Below are 14,182 nucleotides of genomic sequence, written 5' to 3' on the forward strand. Positions count from 1 at the left end.
TTTGACAGGTGCACACCGCTGTCAAGAAGCAGGGAACTTCAGCCTTGGGAATGCAAGCACAGGAAATGCAGCACTTAGTTTCCTAAGCAACCATAATTGTTGCTCTTTCCATCCTGCCTGTCCCTCTGAATTACAGTGAGATCTCTGACAACTGGAACGCAAATTCAGAACACTTCGGCAGCATCCAATGTGGTTTTTTTTAAAAAAGCTCCTGGAGACCCTTGCCCCCTAGGGCACAAGGAAAAGGAAATGACCAAAGCAGCCGTTGTCTGAACCTCATTCTGTTCCTCTTGGAACAGACAGAGGGGCGGGCCAGTGGTCATTCTGCAGTCATGCATCCGCACGCACACTGGGCACCTGCGTGTTGACTGAAGGCTGTGGTCCCACCGGCCCGCCTGCCTCGCTCTAGGTTGGGATCTGCTCTCCCCAGTCCTGGTCACACTCTGTGCATTATTCTTACCTTGCTGTCTCAGGACTAACTGCTTCCTTGAATGCTTCCTCCAACAGACTGTTAACTCCTTGGGAGCCGTCACTGCGTGGTCATGGTCACCAGCATCCTGGTGATAGCATTCTTCAGTGCTGCGCGATAGACGTCGTGTTAAGGCGCCATGTGTCTCCCTGGAACCCAGCCAAGACATCCCTGTGAGGTAGGTGCTCTTGGAGTTCCCTGGGGCCATGCAGCCCTCAGCAATCCCCACATGCAGTTTCACCAAGATCCGTCTTGATGTAAAAGCTCTTTTAAAAAAAGCTGTTGAGGAGAAATAGCTCCCCTTTAGCAGAACTTGTCATTTCTGAGATATAAACTTTTTGAACAGATTTTTAAAGATCTCCAGTGCAGCCCTGGCTGGGTGGCTGAGCTGGTTGGAGTGCCCTCCCTCACACCAAAAAGACATGTGCTAGGCTGTGGGCTCAAACAGGGCACATACAGGAGGCAATCGGTCGATGTTTCTCTTTCTTTCTCCCCCTTCCTCTCTTCCTAAAATCAATAAAAACATATCCTTGGGTAAGCATTAAGAAAAGAAAGATCTCCAGGGCAATGTCAAAATAACTAGGGGGTGCAAGGAGACTGAAGACAGGCAGACCGAGGCAGGAAACTCCCTCCAACACCATACACATGGCCTTGGGCCAGTTCACGCACCTCGCTGAACCTCAGCTTTAACCAACGTGAAGTGGGGTGATAAAGCCTGACCTGTGGTGCTAGGAAAACTGGGGAGAATGGAGGCATAGTGTCTAGCATGGTGCATGACCCAAAGTAGGTGTTTAATATATTGTGATTATTATTAACATTATTTTCATGGTCAGTACTTACCCTTGAACATTCGAGAGTAATACAAGCTGGTGTCTAGCCTGAACGTACACCAAGGCTGGTTTGAGTTCTCCACAAATAATTAGCCAATGTTCCCTAAGGCAGAGAACTATTTCTCCCCTCATAAATTCAGAAATTGCTTGGTATTAGAACATGAACTTGCCATACTGGCGATATGAAGGTACTCAAAGATGTTGTTTTGGTCTAGGGTTATGATCTTTTACATTCTAATTTGTTCAGAGGATTCACGGGACCTGCTTCAGACCAGAGTCACCGTGCACGCGCCTGCGCTGGGTCAGGAGTTACACAGCCACACTGAGCCTGGCACTGCAGTGGCCAGAGGCGGCATGGGGGGAAGCAGGGGCGGACTGAGAGCCCTTGGGAATGTTTCCTGGGTACAGCCAAAGACAAACCTTGGGAATGCTCATAAACAATAATTTCTGTTGTGTTTTGGGCTGCATCTAGTGGTTTGCCTGGTTGTTCAAGTAGCCTAGGCAGTTGCCCATAGCCTGCAGAGGTGAGGTGACAATGAAGGATTCCAGACTGGGGCCATGGGCTCCTGCCAGCTGCCTTGGGTAAGTCACAAGATGACTTTGGGTCTGAGAGATAAGAGGCTTAGACAAAGGTCTTTAATCCCTCCTTTGCCTTCCCACAACAGATTTATGGAGCACAATGATGCTAGCAAAGTCACAGCCCCCAAGATTCTTTACTGGGAGAACCACTTGGGACTACAGGACCCCTAGGATTCCTGGGGATCCTTGCTGTGCTGCTGTTGGTCACCATTGCCTTTGTCGTGGCCTGGGCAGGGGAGAAGGGGCAAGGTTAGTCTCCCTTCCCCCAGCTTAGTGTGAACAAGATTATTCAGGTTGCTTTCTATACCTGGTAAGGATGACGGAGTTCTTATTGAGAGTGGAAAATAGGAGAGGCGATTTGAAGCCAAAGCCATTGAGCAGCTAAAAATCTTAGTGAGGTTAGCACCAGGACTTTCCAGAAGAAAGGGCTGGCTCCAGGTACAGTGCTGCGAGGGCAGGTGAGCCATCCCTCCTAGGGGGAGTATGAGGAGCACCAAGGTCTCTAAATTTAAAAAATGGTGAGGAGCATTCCTTCTGTTTAGTCACCCTGCCTCCACCCTCCCTCCCATCTTGTTTCTCACCCATCTAGCTATTATTTTGACATTGTATTGTCAATCTTTACACTTCAGTTCAAAAGACATACCCACTTAATTTCTCAGGGATGACAAGTTCTTTTGCGTTAAAGGGGAAAAAATAGGATTGCCTGATGTTTCTACCAAATAGCTTTTAAAAAGGGGATTTTTTATGTTTTTGTTTTTAATCTCAGAATATAACATTCCAATTTGTTCTGATCTTCCCGGTCCATTCAAAATGTTTTCCAGTAGGCCTTCATCCTGAAACCAGATTGTTGCCACTCATACGTTTCAACAGAAGTTGTTTCTCCAATGCACAGCCAGTTGTCTTCAGTGATCAGCATCCAGAATCAATCACTCCTCATGCCCTTAATTAAATCTTCAAGTTGGAAACTATGCAGTGAGATCCTTTATTCAAAATACCAAGAGAAAACATAAGCAGGCTTCATTTCTTATTGTAACAATGCCAGTTTTCCGTAATCTGACCTTGACTTGACATCGGTGGACCAGAACCTTCCTTCAAAGCTCTGTATGTATTTTTGTAATCTAGATGCACAAGATGACGACAGAGGATTATCTTCGGTCATTAAAGATGTTGGAACATTCTTCATTACAGATGGAAAAAATAGCCCTGCAGCTAGTTAAGATTCCTGTTTGAATCTGACTCAAGCTGTCTTCTGTTGTCTTAAGGAGTGGGCTCTAACTGTGGGATTACAAGTACCTCTGTTGTTTAGGACCAACATTTACAAGTAGACTAGGTATGTGACTCACACATTCTGCAGTAATATTTTGCAGAATAGTGAGAGTCATGTGTGACCATAGAAAATGCAAATATACTCACAAACAAGAAAACTATCTGCATTCTCTTCCCTGAGCAAGCTGTAGTTATTATCAGGGTAAATGTATTGATGCTTCGCTTTCAGAATATATGCTATGTTTCATTCTTCCATGAACTTTTTGTCATTTCATAAGAAAAAAAATTTGTTTTTAACCCACACATCCTTATTAATAAATAATCAGCTACAGGGAAAACTGGCATTGCCACAAGATGCCATTGTGAAAAGAAATTTGACAATCTGCTTTATTGTCACCCTTAAGCACAGAACTTTCAATGCAAAATTTAAGATAAAGATGCAAAACTGTGCAAGTAATGAAGAGTCTAACTCCAGTTCTGATGTTTGGCTGTTGACAACCCCCCAGCCCACCGCTCCCCTGGTCCTTTTGGCTCCACCTCTGGACAAGCTGCTGAGAGCACCCAGGCGTGTCCTCAAGGCACCACCGGCAAGTCCAGAACCACATGAGGCCCAGCAGTGAGCAGCAAGGCTCACCCAGCCCCGCCTTCCACCACAGTAAAACCCCAGCCAGTCTCCTCTCCCTGCTGTTTGGACACATTTACGGGCCTCCTTGGAAGCCTGCCCTGCCCTCCCCGGAAAGCCTCCTCACATGCACCAAACCCTCTCCTATCCTGTCGGTGTGTGCATAGCATCTCCAGTTTTGACAACAGAGCTAAATTGTGTGGTGGTGGGGTGGAGGCCATCCTACACGGTAAACGTACAGCATGATCCTACTTAAAAGGTTTATGTATGTGCACACAATCACTGTACCTGTGAGCAGAAACAAAAGCACAAAGAAACAGACTGACACACCGGCAGCAATGAGCTCTGAGCAGGAGGATATGGGCATTTTCCTTCCTCCTTATATTTCTCTGTATTTTCTAAAACTCCTGCTATGAACATATACTTTATATATAACAAAAAGCAAGAGCATGCAATAGTCAAAAACATTCTGCCTTAAGAAGGAAAATGCAGCCCTGGCTGGCGTAGCTCAGTGGATTGAGTGCGGGCCTGCGAACCAGACGATCGCGGTTCGATTCCCAGTCAGGGCACATGCCTGGGTTGCAAACCGGTTCCTTGCAGGCTGACTACCAGCAGGGGATGCACAAAAGGCAACCATACATTGATGTTTCTCTCCCTCTCTCCTTCCCCTCTAAAGATAAATAAATAAAATNCCGGCAGCAATGATCTCTGAGCAGGAGGATATGGGCATTTTCCTTCCTCCTTATATTTCTCTGTATTTTCTAAAACTCCTGCTATGAACATATACTTTATATATAACAAAAAGCAATAGCATGCAATAGTCAAAAACATTCTGCCTTAAGAAGGAAAATGCTCAAATCATTTTGATTAGTTTTGAAGTACATACACAGAAAAGCAAATCAATTCTCACATGATCAGTTCCTCCTGTCTCTTAAAAAGAAAACAAAAGCATAACTGCATGAAGTTTCACTTTTTAAGAAAGTTTTCATTTAATCTTTGACACTATGTGGATGGAAGTCTGCACGGTGAAACATATTTCTGCTGAAAACAAAAAAACAAAAAACAAGCACCCTCATCCTCGGGACTCAAAGGCTGAATCGAATTCTTGTAAAGCTAAAGTCACTTAAGAATGTTAATTAAAAATGTATTAATATCATCATCCCGTTCCCGTGTGGCCATTCTCTGTCTCACAGATTTTCACTCTAAGGACAGTAGGTCTTGTTCTGTAAATTTCCTTAGAAGGACTGCGGTGGCCCTGGCTGGTGTAGCTCGGCAGGTTGAGTGTTGGCCTGCAAACCAGAGTCATGGGATTGACTCCCAGTCAGGGCACACGCCTGGGTTGCTGGCCATGTCCCCTGTAGAGGGTGCAGGAGAGGCAACCACATGTTGAGGTTTCTCTTTCTCTCCCCCTCTTTAAAATAATCTTTTAAGAAAAAGAAAGATTGGGGTGGGGAAGCACACTCATGACCTCCTGCGGGGGGTGTGTTACTCTCCATCTTAGGGCCGAGGGAACTGACGTGCAGGCCACGTGACTCGGGAATTGCAGAGCTGATGATAAGAACTGGCAATCTGACGTCCAAGTCCCACTTTGTGACCCAACCCCATTCCCCTTACCTCCAGCTGGTCCCGATTCAGTCTGATTTAAAGGGACTGAACAAATCGAGTTGTTTTTCACGAGCCTGCACCAGAACCACCTGGTAGACTCGTTGAGACGGACTGCTGGGTCCCGCCACCGCACATCTGGACTGGGCAGGTGTGGGATGGTGCCTGAGGACGTGCCTCTCTAACATGATCCAGGCTGACGCTGAGGCTGCTAGCTGGCGACTGGTGAGAGAGAGCAGGACGCGAGTTCTAGGGCTTTCCAAGGTGGAGGGTTGAGGCCTGGATATCAGAGCCCTTAAGATGTTCCTCTAATTTATGGGATGTTTCTGGCTGCCACAGGGCCTGAGTGACCCTGCTATCTTGAAAGTGGCCAGTTCTCACAGTGTGCTGGCTTCCTTGTGGGCCTTCCTCCAGAATTGCTTAGCCTTTACTCTCTATTGGTCAAATAGCTCCTCCTCTCTGTGAGGTTTCTCTAGGCCAATTACCCACTTAGGGGCCAGAAAACTTCTTTTGTTTCAGTCCTCAAATACCTACACTTACACAGTACCCCATGGGGTATCATTAGTCTTGGGGAAGAAAAGAGAGGAATGTTGAGTCTATTCAATGTAGTCATGGGAGACCAGAGGCCAATCCTGACAGTCGGGGTCCAGCCCACAAGCACCGTAGGAACTTGTCCACTTACTAGCTGGGACCAAAGTCTTGGGGAGATGGTTGAACTACCTCATCTGTCCTTTGGGGAACAATGAGGATTGGTTATGCCACCAGCAAAGAGGAGGAACCTGCTTGGATTTTGAGCTGAATTAACTCTTCAAGCACCCGGGGTTGCTTTCTCTGAGTCCTTAGTAACTGGCAGGAAATTAGAGTCTCAAGAATCTGGGGAGCGGAGAAAGAGGCGTTATCCTGTAGGACAAACAGGCTGTGTTCTGAGGCCATTTTACCTGGCATGCAATAAAACGCCTTGTAAGTAGGGCTTAGAAAAATGTCCATGCACCAGCCCCAAATGAAAAAACACCAGTGATTCCAAAGTAGAAGTGAGATTTAAAGAACCCCCTCCTTCGCTGCCTTTGCATGAGACAGCCTAAAGTACACAGGTGGCAAACACAAGGCCCATGGGCTAGATCCAGCCCTCCACCTTGTTTTATCCAGCCCAGTTCCTTGTTTCTGCCCAGAGGCAGCACTGAGCTCTCGCTTAACTGTAAAGAAGTAGTTACATTTATACAGTCCTAAAATTGCATTCGGCCCTTTAAAGGCAACCACAAGGTTGATGTGGTCCCTGGCGAAAACGAGTTTGACACCCCTGTCCTAGGGTCTCAGTTGTCTCCTTCCCTTCCCATGGTTAGTTTTGTTCTGTCAAACCTGAAGAAAGGTGAATTAGGTTGCTGTGTTGTAGACGTTACCTTCTGGTCCATGGGGATTCTGGATAAGCACCGCACCATCTCAGAAACAGGGCTGTTGGGGACCGCTCAGCCTCCATACGCCTGGAGGGAAGCCCTTACTCAGTCTCTGCTTCACAGACCACGCCCTGCCCCATGCCTCCCCTCAGCTGCAGGCCAGGGGATTTGAGTCACAACTCTGGGCACAAGGCCCTGGCTGTGTAACCGTGATTAGAGCATTGTGGTTATAGGTTTGATCCCTAGTCAGGGCACGTACAAGAAAGAGCCAATGAATGCATTAATAAATGGAACCACAAAATCAATGTCTCTCTCAAATTAATAAAGTGAAAAAAAAATCTTCTGGGTAGCAGCTGAACCTAATACAAGCCTGCCTCACATGCGGCCGGGTTCACACACCCTGCTGACAGCGGCTTGGCACTTGCCAAGGAAGAAAACTATGTAAATCATATGCTCAAGTGAGAACGGTGCGTGTTAAGTCCTGTCAAGCCACAGTTGTCAGACCAAATCTTGCATGTCACAAATGGAGCCAGGGTGAAAACAAATTGAGTCCCGTTCTGCCGTATCTCTTAGGCACTCACCCCTGCGGCCTGATGTCCTGGCTGCGGTCCCTCGGTGGTAGGGCCTGAGCTTTTGCAGTTCTGAGTCCAGACCCTGAGTAAGTCCCCAGGGGACTGATCAAGTGCTCCAGGGACTGCCAGGATGCCCAGACACAGGACCCCAGAGCCAAGGGAGAGCAGGATAGACTAGGGAAAGACAGGGCACAGGCACCCAGAGAGAAGTGGGATGATGCAAAAGCTTTTCCCAGGGCTGCAGGAGAGCAGCCCAGCTGGGTAGCCTCTTGGCCCGGGGAACCACAGGCCCGCTCAGCCCAGCACCAGGTGTGAAGTCCCCTGAAACCCCAAAGAGCCTGCAGCACCACCTCACCTCCAGGACTGTGCCTTGGGGAAGCTTGATTCACTACTATTTGTACTTATCGGTATTAAAACTACCCAAAGTAATTTCACATTAGTTCAGAAACTCCTCAGACCGGCAGCCGTCTGCATCTGAGGACTTGGCAGGAATGGAGAACCTCAGGCCCCACCCTGGATCCATGAGTCACCTTCTGTAATTTAAGATGCTCTCAGGTGGCTCCTTCGAACATTAAGAATTGCCTTAATCATTGGTTCCCAACTTGGCTGTACTTTTGGGAAGTTTTAAAATGTATGATGCCTGGGCTCCATCTTCAGAGGGTCTGACTTAATTGATAGGGGGTGTGGCCTGGGTACCAGGATTTTTAAATGATTCCAAGGTGATTCTAATGTGCTGTAAAACTGGAGAACCAATGCCTAAACTGCCTGCGGACTTCCTTCCCAGACCCGTGCTTCCCCAGAGGCACCAGTGCTGCGGGTCCAGGCACTCTGCTTTGAGAAGCACGATTTTAAGACACATCAGAGTGACCATTTGGGAAGAAATGCAGTGAAATCAACACAGGCAGCAGGGTGGTGTGGGGGAAAAGACTTCAGGTTCGGGGTTGAGCAGACCAGAGTTCTAGTCTTCCCCTTACCTGCTGTGGAAGCATGAATTACATAATCTTTCTGATTATCAGTTTCATCACCTGAAAAACAGGGGTAAGAAGGTCTATCTAGTAGAACTATGTAAAGATATAAGGTAACCTACCATTCCAGGGTTTCCTATGGAAGACTAAAACAAGGAAGTAAAAACAAATGTTAAAAACTATATTATAGGCAATATTGAAAAGCAAGAATAAAGTTGGAAGTACCATGCTACCCAATGTTAAACTGTACTACATGCCCACAATAATCAAAGCATCACGGCACTAGCATCAAAACAGACAGATCGATCACTGGAACAGAATACAGAGCCCAGAAATAAACCCACGTTTATATGGTCAATTAATATTTGACAAAGGAGGCAAGAACATGCAATAGGGTAAAGACGATCTATTCAATAAATGGTGCTGGGAAAACTGGACAGATACATACAAAAAATGAAGCTATCCACCTTCATACACCAGGAATAAACTCAAAATGGATTAAAGACTTAAATGTAAGACTCTAACCGTGAAACTCCTAGAAGAAAACATAGGCAGTAAAATCTGACATTTCTCTTGGCAATATTTTTTTCTGATACATCTCCTCAGGCAGGGGAAACAAAAGAAAAACAAATGAGACTACATCAAACTAAAAAGTTTTTTGACAGCAAAAGAAGCCATCAACAAAACAAAAAGTCAACCTAGTAAATGGGAGAAGATATTGGCCAATGATACATCTGATAATAGGCTAATATCCAAAATTTATAAAGGACTCATACTATTCAATACCAAAAACCCCAAACAATCCAATTAAAAAATGGGCAGAGGACCTGCACAGACACTTCTCCAGAGGACATACAGAGGGCCAGTGTGAAAAGACAGAACTCCAGGCCCCATGTGGTCAGCCCACCCACACATCCCTGTTTATCCCACACCCCATCAGAGTGCCCTGCTTCCCGGTCACCCATAACCTCTACTTTCTTCCCTTAACCTGACCTATTTCCATCCACCCTTCCCCCTCTTCCCTCTCTAGTAAACCATTCCCTTCGGCCTCTGGAAATCCCAGTTCCCGATGTGAGGTCAATAAACGCCTGCATTTTCCAATCTCTTCTCTGAAGGTCCCAGTCACCTCCTCACTTATCTAAAAGCAGGGTGTATCCCGGGGGCTGATTCCTCTGCATCCCTCTCAAATGGATGATTTATTTGCTCTCGCACCCAGAGAGCTTCGCAGCCTCTCTCAATGCCAGCCTTAGAGTGCCATTCCCCCTTCCCTCTTGCAATCCCCCTCTGCTCCTTTGCGGCTCACACCATCTGGTTATAACACTCTTCCTCCTTCAAGTTACAGTCACCTACAAGTAGCTTCTGGGTCTTTCCTCCTCGTTGTCAGTACAACTAACTTTTATAAGCCACCCAGTTTTCTTCTCTATCCCCACTCCTGTCATTCTTGGTGACTTCAGCATGTATGCTGATGATTCATCCAACACCATGCGCCTGGTTTCTTCCTCCTATTTTCAATGATGTTTTCTTCCACTTCACCTCAGCTATCCATCATGCTATAGATCTTGGCCTCAACAAAAATGGCACCAAAATTTTAACTGCAGGTATCTCGTTCTGACTACAAATATTATCCTTCCAAGTTGCTTTCACAAGTATCCTTCCTTCAAAAGTGCTTTTACATTTCTGTTGTCACTTTCAATCCCCCTGCCCCCTTTATTCGTATCTATCGCCAACCCTCGTTACCCTTCATTTCTCCTTTTCTATTATATCCCATGACCCAGTGCAATAGTTTGCTCCTTGCAACCCCTAACATCTTTGCCTCGTTGAATGAGGTTTACAGGTCCAATAAAGAGCATCCCCCTCCTGCCTGAGTTCTTGAGAGGAAAAATTAACATCTAGGCAGCCGAAGATGTCACCTTTCTTGAGGATAAAGTTAATCCTAGGGAATGTGACTCGGTTTTACAGCAAGAATGGGCTCTTCAAAACCAAGTTGTGGATGTATGCACTCAGCCATCATCCCCTGTCCCCACTGCTCCCTCCCATGCCATGGGGTCGATACTTTCTAGAGCTCAGGGCACAGAGGAGCAGCACAAAAGGTGACTGCTCTGGGCGGCTAGACCCCAAGAGAAAGGTGAGAAAGGAGTTGGCGTTATGCCCCCTCGCTGGTCCCGACCCTATCAGTAGTGTCAGTCACTCCTCCCCACGGGAGGAAGGAGGAGCGTTCCCCCAGTGAATTCTCCGTGGAAAGAAACATCAGGACTTGGTAATTTGTTTCCCCCAACCCCTCCCTCCGTTACACTTGTCTCAGAAACAAGCCCAACTGTCTGGGGTCTCTTCCCTGTCAGCACCAGAGCAGCAGAAGGTGGTATTCGAAGTAGTTCACACATTCTGTCTTATCTGATCATTATAAAACCACAGCAGAAAGGAAGAACCACCTATTTTTACTGGTAAGAGAATGGGAACAAGGTGAATCTACTGTCCTACGTTACAGTTGCTATGCCAAACCCACATTATCTGAGAGGAGGTTAATCACAGCATAGTACCTTGTGTCATGTCAGGTAACATGTTCACAGGATTCAGGAGTCAGGACATGAGCGTCAGGAGGGGACCATTATGTTTCTCACCAGAGCACAGGTAATGCCATTACTTCAAATGAGAGCTGTTAGTATTCTATTTCCATAAAAAAGTACTGTCTTTTCAAACACCTGGTGCCAAGAGAGCAAACATACAGATATATTTACATAAACATTGAATTCAGAGCACAGTACCTTCTGCAGAGCAAGCATTTGGTGTTTGTTGAATATATGCACACCACATACCTTTTTTAAAAAAGTTGTAAGGATACAGAAGTAACACAAAGACAATGACCTAATTGTCATTGATAACAAATTATCAATGCCTTTGTCACATTACCTAACATGATAAAGGCATTGATAATACCTGAAGCCGAATGATTAAGTTAAAAGATTAATTTGAAGAAGCTACTTGGATGATTAACAACAAAGAAATTACACAATTTATCTTGTCTATCAACATCTCTCTGCCCCTCATTCTGTATCTGTTTCCTCTCTTCCCACTGTTTTATCCCTAAATTGGCCAAACTTTAATGTTGATATATATTTAAAGTATTTGCTGTACTAATTCAAAAAAGAAGTATATTTAATTTAAAATTAGGTGAGCTGTAACACTTCCACATATTCTATTACAGGTTCTAGTCAGTGAATAAAAGGGAAAAAAAGAAATAAAAGGCATATAGATTTTAAAAGAAGAAGTAAAATTGTCTTTATTTATAGATGACATTGTATATGTAGAAAATCCTAGGGAAGCTACAAAAAAGATACTAGAAACAGTAAGTTTAGCAAGACCTCAGAATACAAGATTAATATAAAAAATTAATTGTATTTCTACATATTAACAAACCATTAAAAATTGAAATTAAAAATACCATTTATAATAGCATAAAATATAAAATAACTAGGAATAATTTTAACAAAATATGTGCAAGACCTGTATATGGAGAACCATAACATACTGCTGAATGAAATTTAAAAGGACCTAAAAAAAATGGAGAGAGATACCATATTCACAGATGATAAGACTCAATGTTGTTAAAGTATCGATGATCCTCAAACTGATGCTGAGATTCAGTGCCAGCTTGGTAAGAATCACAGCAGCTTTTTTTAAGTACAAATGGAAAATCTGATTTTAAAGGTTATTTAGAAACACAAAGAGCTAAGACAAGCCAAAATACTTGAGACACAGGTAAGGAAAACCAGAGGATTTGCACTGCTCAACCTCCAGACTCCCCTGATGCTGTAAAAGTTGAGAAAGTGTGCCCCTGGAGTCAGTTGGCACAGACACACACCCACGAAACAGGAGAGTCCGGAAATAAGCCCACGTATATGCACGGACGGTCAGCCGATTTTACACAGAGGTGCTGGTGTAATGAGAAGAGGTTAGTTTTCTCAGCCAGTGGATGGAACAATTGCCTATCTATATGCAAAAACATGATCCTCAGCCCTTACCTTGAATCATACACAAAAATTAACTAAAAATCAAAGGATCATAGGCCTAAAAGTAAAAGCTAAATGAAAAAGTTTCTAGAAGAAAACAGGAAAAAAATCGGTGACTCTGATTTATGCAATGAATTCTTAGTTGGACATGCAATATGAATCATAAAAGAAAAAATAGACAATCTGAACTCAACAAAATGAAAACTTCTGCTCTTTAAAAAGTTAGGAAAATTGAGAGACTAGCCGTAACCCTAATCCTGATTTACAAACTGTAAGTGTCCCCAGAATAAAGAATTAACAACTTAAGAAGATATTGACTAAAGATGTGCGAAAGATTGGAACAGACACTTTACAAAAGATATGTATAAATGGCAAAGAAGTATAAAAAGATGCTCAGTATCATTGGTAATTAGGCAAATGCAAATTAAAATCATGTATCAGAATGACTAACATGATAACACAAGTGTTGGTGAGGGCTCTGAGCAAACAGAGCTCTCACACCCTGCCAGGGTGACGTGAGAGGGTCACACTAACCACTTCAGGGAGAGCGCAGAACTCTCTTAGAAAGTGAAACTGATGCTTTCATGTGACCCAGCAATTTTACTCCTAGGTATTTACCCAAATGAATGAAGATATATGTCCACATGAAGGCTTGTACACAAAGGTTTATGGTAGCTATGTCCGTAATACACCGAAACATGGGAACAACAGGGTATCTATTAACAATAACACAAATTGTGAAATAGTCATTCAATAGAATATTATTCAGTGATAAAAAGAAATGAACTACTAATCACACAACAACGTGGATGAATCTCAAAACATTATGCTGAGCAAAGGAAGCTAGAAACAAAGCAGTGTATGTAAACAATCCCATTTACATGAACTCTAGAAAAGAGCAATCTCATCTTTAGGGACAAGCGTATCAGTGGTTGTCTGGTGTGAGTGTGTTTACGGCAGACTGAAAAAAGGAAGGGGCATGAAGGGAATTAATTTGGGTGGCAGAAATGGAAATGTTCTGTATCTCGTTGTGATGGTGGTGATGTGGGTATATACACCTATCAAACCTTAGAGAACTGCATGCTTAAAACACATACATTTTATTTTACATAAATCATACCCTAATAAAGTTGATACAAATACAAAATATTGAGTGAGCTGAAGCACTTATATTTTCTATCCCAAAATATCCTTCCCTTTTGGACTTCCCAAGGAACTCCACAGATAGACTGAATGGGTAAAATACTTGTGTGACACTGGACAAATAAGTTATTATTCTGAGCTGAGCAAGTTTCCTCATTGGTGGAATGAGTGGGTTATACTATTAGATGACTTCATTCATTCAGTGAACAGCTATTAAAGCCCATGATGGGGCAAGCATGACACCAGGTACTAGGCACACAAAGCTGAGAAACCACGTTTGCCCTGAAGGAGTCTCCATCTGGTAAAGAGCAGGACACACTCCGATTATGGTATGACGTAGGCACACTCAGGGTTTGAGGAGAGTTCATAAGAGAAGCAGTCTTCCCTGACGATGCAATACCTGAGTTGGGTTTTGAGGTTACAAGTACCAGTTAGCTTGAGAGGGAAGAGAAGGCATTCCAAGCAGAGAGTACTATATGGGCACAGGGCCAAAGGAGAGAGACACACTATGTGTTCACAGTCTTTCAGGTAGCTGAGTAGGTCTGCAACATAAAATTCATGCTTGTAAGGTCAGGGTGTACCTTGATTTCAAAAGTGAAAAAAGATTTCTCTTGGTTAAAGTACACAGACAGGGTCCCACTGGATGATGCTACCCAAGGCGCAGTGGGTCACCTAAACGGTCAAACAACTTTACCTTCAGTGAGGGTCCTTCCTGTTGCAAAGAAAATCTCTGGGT

At 44.3% G+C, this 14,182-nt stretch overlaps 1 long non-coding RNA gene across 2 annotated transcripts; it reads left to right on the forward strand.

Annotated features, from left to right (window-relative positions):
- Window positions 1-214: 214 nt before the first annotated feature.
- Window positions 215-4,128, forward strand: LOC118985918 (uncharacterized). Of its 2 annotated transcripts, none has more exons than XR_005066229.1 (3): window positions 215-409; window positions 508-647; window positions 2,700-4,128. It is a non-coding gene; the product is annotated as an uncharacterized LOC118985918 (long non-coding RNA). The 2 variants fall into 2 exon arrangements; XR_005066230.1 differs by lacking the exons at window positions 215-409; window positions 508-647 and adding exons at window positions 1,473-1,881; window positions 1,965-2,127.
- The last annotated feature ends 10,054 nt before the right edge of the window (window positions 4,129-14,182 follow it).

Source organism: Sturnira hondurensis, unplaced genomic scaffold, assembly GCF_014824575.4.
Source record: "Sturnira hondurensis isolate 20B ecotype Veracruz unplaced genomic scaffold, ASM1482457v3 Scaffold0000780, whole genome shotgun sequence".
Classification (NCBI taxonomy): Eukaryota; Metazoa; Chordata; class Mammalia; order Chiroptera; family Phyllostomidae; genus Sturnira; species Sturnira hondurensis.